Source organism: Cherax quadricarinatus, chromosome 47, assembly GCF_038502225.1.
Source record: "Cherax quadricarinatus isolate ZL_2023a chromosome 47, ASM3850222v1, whole genome shotgun sequence".
NCBI classification, from domain to species: Eukaryota; Metazoa; Arthropoda; class Malacostraca; order Decapoda; family Parastacidae; genus Cherax; species Cherax quadricarinatus.
In genome coordinates this window covers 16,281,065-16,287,064 of record NC_091338.1, presented here as the reverse complement: position 1 = coordinate 16,287,064, position 6,000 = coordinate 16,281,065, and positions in this window count along the sequence as shown.

Below are 6,000 nucleotides of genomic sequence, written 5' to 3'. Positions count from 1 at the left end.
CCTAAAGATGCAGGCGTACTGTGTGTGCATTTGCCCAATTCGTGATGGGCTCTTGTTCTACGGAATTTGAGCTGTTTCATTTCTCGGATCACACCTGATCAGCTCTCATTCCCTAGGTGTTAAATGACCCTTCCAGGTATGGTATTACCCCTAATATACAATAATATTTCATAGTATTTAGATATAAAATTTCCATATAATGTTTAATGTTTTGTATTTAAAAACAAAGTAAAAACAGTAATATTTCTGCAAACTAGAAATACCACAGGAAATAGCAAACAAGAGGACTCCACTAGCAATAGTGAGGATTACCAAAAGCAACTGGTGGGAGCTCCATTGTTGGTGCTAGGGAGGATAGGAATAAGACAGGGAAACATGCACCAACAGGGAATACAGTCACAGAAACCCAAGGCAAACGGAAACCAAGCCTGTGCACATACTATGCACTTGGTATCTGCAGGCATGGGAAATCTTAAAAAACAGACGGGACGTGCAACTATGACCACCCTAGAAAATGCCATGCCCATATGACAACAGGAAAATGCAAACTCCCTTCCTGTAAGCTTTTTCACCCTGAACTGTGTACCTCTTCAGTACAGGAAAGACTGTGCTATAACTTAAATTGCCAGGCACACCATCTAAAGGGGACAAAAAGATACAAAACATCCAGGCCATGGGAAAACCTGGGTAGCCACACCCACTCAAGAGGGAGAGGTTTTTTTGGTGCCAGGAAGGAAAAAAAAGCTGGCAGGAAATGGCCGAAATCGTACACCAAATCCAGTCATTCCTGGAGTGGAACCACGGTCGATGGCCTCCACTCCAAACCAACAGATACAGATACTAATGCCGGAAAAAAAATCCCCCCCCCCAGTACCAACAATACCACCAGTCCGATGACATTCTTCTCTTAGCAACGTACTCATTTACCGACAACTCGGGCTTACGACGGGCTCTCTGACCAGTATACATACCTAAATAATGTATATTAGAGCTGATTTCCTCTATTTTTTTTATTGCAATATACAGTACACTGCTGTATAAACATTTAAAAATATACCAGAAAGGTTATAAATGGTGCAGAGGTGACATTAAAACACCATCAAAGATGACACAAACCCACTAACATTATAGTATTGTAGATGAATGGTTCAGAGAACCACTGAGGAAATGATTCGCCACACAGTGGCTTCATCGGTCCATGAAGGGGAGAGACTTGAAGAGCAGGAGGAGAATGATGCCATTGGTGTACGGGAGTTATTTCTTGGGCCAGTAGGCCTTCTGCAGTGTTCCTACATTCTTATGTTCTTATGTTCTTAAATATACAGGGTCTAAAGTCAGCAACAAACAACAAAATACCTTTCATCCGTGGACTGCTTGCAGAGGCAAAGGCAATGATCGCGGCTTTCACTGAGACCCACATAAAGGATCACTTGGACAACGAAATATGGATCCCAGGTTACAGCCTATACAGATGTGACAGAGTGAACAGGCAAAAGGGGGGGGGGGGTTAGCCTGTACATTGCAGAGTCACTTGTTTGCACAGAACTGCTTAATGCCTCAAATGATGTAGTGGAAGTTTTAGCAGTAAAGGTCGAGAACCAAAACCTAGTCATTGTGGTAGTCTACAAGCCTCTGGATGCAACATCCCAGCAATTCCAGGAACAGCTGTTAAAAATTGACCACTGTCTGGAAAATCTTCCAGCTCCTGCACCCAACATCTTGCTCCTGGGGGATTTCAACTTAAGGCACCTAAAATGGAGGAATATAGCAAATAATATTGTTGCAGTAATAACACCAGGAGGCAGCTCTGATGAAAACTCACTAACACGAGCTTTTAAATCTCTGCACAAAATTCAATTTAAACCAGCAAATAATAGAGCCTACTAGACTGGAGAATACACTAGACCTCATCTTCACTAACAATGATGATCTGATAAGAAATGTCACCATATCAAAAACAATATACTCAGATCACAACATAATTGAGGTTCAGACATGTATGCGTGGTGCCCCAGACCGACATAATGAGACTAGTCACGAGGGAGCATTCACCAAATTCAACTTCAATAACAAAAACATAAAGTGGGACCAAGTAAACCAAGTCCTAACCGATATAAGCTGGGAAGATGTACTAAGCAACACAGACCCCAACTTATGCCTAGAACAGATTAACTTGGTGGCACTCAATGTATGCACAAGGCTTATTCCTCTAAGAAAACGGAGGAGTAGATGTAAAATAGAAAGAGACAGGCGCTCCCTTTACAGGCGACGGAAAAGAATAACAGAGCGGCTAAAAGAGGTCAATATATCTGAAATGCGTAGGGAGACACTGGTCAGAGAAATAGCGAGCATCGAAATTAAGCTAAAGGAATCTTATAGGAGTCAGGAATCGCGGGAAGAACTAAAAGCCATAAATGAAATCGAAAGAAACCCAAAGTATTTCTTCTCCTATGCCAAATCAAAGTCGAGAACAACGTCCAGTATTGGGCCCCTACTTAAACAAGATGGGTCCTACACAGATGACAGCAAGGAAATGAGTGAGCTACTCAAGTCCCAATATGACTCAGTTTTTAGCAAGCCGCTAACCAGACTGAGAGTCGAAGATCAAAATGAATTTTTTATGAGCCACAAAATTTGATTAACACAAGCCTATCCGATGTTATCCTGACGCCAAATGACTTCGAACAGGCGTTAAATGACATGCCCATGCACTCTGCCCCAGGGCCAGACTCATGGAACTCCGTGTTCATCAAGAACTGCAAGAAGCCCCTATCACGAGCCTTTTCCATCCTATGGAGAGGGAGCATGGACACAGGGGTCGTCCCACAGTTACTAAAAACAACAGACATAGCCCCACTCCACAAAGGGGGCAGTAAAGCAACAGCAAAGAACTACAGACCAATAGCACTAACATCCCATATCATAAAAATCTTTGAAAGGGTCCTAAGAAGCAAGATCACCACCCATCTAAAAACCCATCAATTACACAACCCAGGGCAAGATGGGTTTAGAGCAGGTTGCTCCTGTCTGTCTCAGCTATTGGATCACTACGACAAGGTCCTAGGTGCACTAGAAGACAAAAAGAATGCAGATGTAATATATACGGACTTTGCAAAAGCCTTCGACAAGTGTGACCATGGCGTAATAGCGCACAAAATGCGTGCTAAAGGAATAACAGGAAAAGTTGGTAGATGGATTTATAATTTCCTCACAAACAGAACACAAAGAGTAGTAGTCAACAGAGTAAAGTCCGAGGCGGCTACGGTGAAAAGCTTTGTTCCACAAGGCACCGTACTCGCTCCCATCTTGTTTCTCATCCTCATATCTGGCATAGACAAGGATGTCAGCCACAGCACCGTGTCTTCCTTTGCAGATGACACCCGAATCTGCATGATAGTGTCTTCCATTGCAGACACTGCAAGGCTCCTGGCGGACATCAACCAAATCTTTCAATGTGCTGCAGAAAACAATATGAAGTTCAACAATGAGAAATTTCAATTACTCCGATATGATAAACACGAGGAAATTAAAACTTCATCAGAGTACAAAACAAATTCCGGCCACAAAATAGAGTGAAAAACCAACGTCAAAGACCTGGGAGTGATCATGTCGGAGGATCTCACCTTCAAGGACCATAACATTGTATCAATCGCAGCTGCTAGAAAAAATGACAGGATGGATAATGAGAACCTTCAAAACTAGGGATGCCAAGCCCGTGATGACACTCTTCAGGTCGCTTGTTCTATCTAGGCTGGAATATTGCTGCACATTAACAGCACCTTTCAAGGCAGATGAAATTGCTGACCTAGAAAATGTACAGAGAACCTTCACGGCACGCATAACGGAGATAAAACACCTCAATTACTGGGAGTGCTTGAATTTCCTGAACCTGTATTCCCTGGAATGCAGGCGGGAGAGATACATGATTATATACACCTGGAAAATCCTAGAAGGACTAGTACCGAACTTGCACACGAAAATCACTCACAACGAAAGCAAAAGACTTGGCAGACGATGCAACATCCCCTCAATGAAAAGCAGGGGTGTCACTAGCACGTTAAGAGACAATACAATAAGTGTCACGGGCCCAAGACTGTTCAACTGCCTCCCAGCATACATAAGGGGGATTACCAATAGACCTCTGACAGTCTTCAAGCTGGCACTGGACAAGCACCTAAAGTCGGTACCTGACCAGCTGGGCTGTGGCTTGTACACTGGATTGCGTGCAGCCAGCAGTAACAGCCTGGTTGATCAGGCTCTGATCCACCAGGAGGCCTGGTCACAGACCGGGCCACAGGGGCGTTGAACCCCAGAACTCTCTCCAGGTAAACTCCAGAGGTTTGTACCCAAGGGTAACAGGATTAATGAAAAAGCCAGGATGAGCCCATGGTTCACCCAAAGGTGCAAGGAGGCAAAAACCAAGTGTGCTAGGGAATGGAAAAAATATAGAAGGCAAAGGACCCAGGAGAATAAGGAGAGCAGTCGTAGAGCCAGAAATGAATATGCACAGATAAGAAGGGAGGCCCAACGACAACAGCGAAAGCCAAATCTGACCCGAAGCTGTTATACAGTCACATCAGGAGGAAAACAACAGTCAAGGACCAGCTAATCAGGCTAAGGAAGGAAGGAGGAGAGACAACAAGAAACGACCGTGAAGTATGTGAGGAACGCAACATGAGATTCAAAGCAGTGTTCTCAGAGGAGACAGAAGGGGCTCCAGAAAGACGGAGAGGTGGGGAACACCAAGTGCTGGACACAGCACACAACCGAGGAAGAAGTGAAGAGGCTTCTGAGTGAGCTAGATACCTCAAAGGCAATGGGGCCAGATAACATCTCTCCATGGGTCCTGAGAGAGGGAGCAGAGGCGCTATGTGTACCCCTAACAATATTCAATACATCTGTTGAAACAGGGAGATTGCCTGAGGCATGGAAGACAGCAAATGTAGTCCCACTTTTTAAAAAAGGAGAGACAGACATGAAGCACTAAACTACAAACCAGTGTCACTGAAATGTATAGTATGCAAAGTCATGGAGAAGATTATCAGGAGAAGAGTGGTGGAACACCTAGAAAGGAATGATCTCATCAACAGCAGCCAACATGGTTTCAGGGATGGGAAATCCTGTGTCACAAACCTACTGGAGTTCTATGACAGGGTGATAGCAGTAAGACAAGAGAGAGAGGGGTGGGTAGATTGCATTTTCTTGGACTGTAAGAATGCGTTTGACACAGTTCCACACAAAAGATTAGTGCAAAAACTGGAGGACCAGGCAGGGATAACAGGGAAGGCACTACAATGGATCAGGGAATACTTGTCAGGAAGACAGCAGCGAGTCATGGTATGTGGCGAGGTGTCAGAGTGGGTGCCTGTGACCAGTGGGGTCCCACAGGGGTCAGTCCTAGGACCAGTGCTGTTTCTGGTATTTTGAACGACTTGACAGAAGGAATAGACTCCGAAGTGTCCTTGTTTGCAGATGACGTGAAGTTGATGAGAAGAATTCATTCGGCTGAAGACCAGGCAGAACTATAAAGGGATATGGACAGGCTGCAGACCTTGTGCAGCAATTGGCTCCTGAAGTTCAACCCCACCAAGTGCAAAGTCATGAAGATTGGGGAAGGGTAAAGAAGACTGCAGATGGAGTACAGTCTAGGGGGCCAGAGACTACGAACCTCACTCAAGGAAAAAGCTCTTGGGGTGAGTATAAGACCAGGCACATCTCCTGAGGTACACATCAACCAAAGAACTGTTGTAGCATATGGGCGCCTAGCAAACCTCAGAACAGCATTCCGACATCTTAATAAGGAATCGTTCAGGACCCTGTACACGGTGTACGTTAGGCCCATATTGGAGTATGCGGCACCAGTTTGGAACCCACACCTAGCCAAGCACGTAAAGAAACTAGAGAAAGTGCAAAGGTTTGCAACAAGACTAGTCCCAGAGCTAAGAGGTATGTCCTACGAGGAGAGGTTAAGGGAAATCAACCTGACGACTGGAGGACAGG